This window comes from Egretta garzetta, unplaced genomic scaffold (assembly GCF_000687185.1).
Source record: "Egretta garzetta isolate BGI_Z169 unplaced genomic scaffold, ASM68718v1 scaffold476, whole genome shotgun sequence".
NCBI classification, from domain to species: Eukaryota; Metazoa; Chordata; class Aves; order Pelecaniformes; family Ardeidae; genus Egretta; species Egretta garzetta.
Genome location: NW_009259979.1, coordinates 131,513 through 132,284, shown reverse-complemented (window position 1 = coordinate 132,284; position 772 = coordinate 131,513).

The following is a 772-nucleotide window of genomic DNA, read 5'->3' as shown; positions in this document are numbered from 1 at the left end:
AACCCCAGTTCCCTCAGCCGCTCCTCGTATGACTTGTGCTCCAGACCCCTCCCCAGCTTGGTTGCTCTCCTCTGGACATGTTCTTGTAGTCTTTCCTGTAGTGAGGGGCCCAAAACTGAACACAGCATTCAAGGGGCGGCCTCACCAGCACCGAGTACGGGGCACGCTCCCTGCCCTGCTCCTGCTGGCCACACTATTCCTGATACAAGCCAGGATGCCATTGGCCTTCTTGGCCACCTGGGCACCCTGCTGGCTCATATTCAGCTGGCTGTCAACCAGAACCCACCAGCGTGGGACGGATGAGGGCCGGGAGCTCGTTAAATGAACCCATCGAGTCACGTGCGCCGCAGGCAGGTCCGAGCGCCCCCAGCCCATTTTGTTATTTGTCGTTTGAGCTGAGTGTCTTCTCCTACCGCACAATTTTGCCCTGACCCCAGCGCTGGCAGGTGGCAAAGGGCTGGTGGCACGCAGCGAGGGTCCAGGGGACCTTTCGGTGCAGCTTTCTCCCCTGGTGGCATAGCAGAGGTTTACGGGAGAGGCAAGAAAAGCTCAAGTCCTTTTAATTAAAAAATAAAAACGATATAAAGGGTGAGCCAGTCACCAGGCAGTTCTTCACGCACGACTTCTCCAGCCGCCGATGTCCCCAAAGCGCGGCTCTGCAGGATGGGTGCTGCCATGCCCATGGGGCAGAGGTGATGCACGGCCCCCCCTGCTTTGCCCTCCCTCCCCCCCCCCCAAAAGTACTTTTTGGGGCTTTGCAGCAAATGGCCTG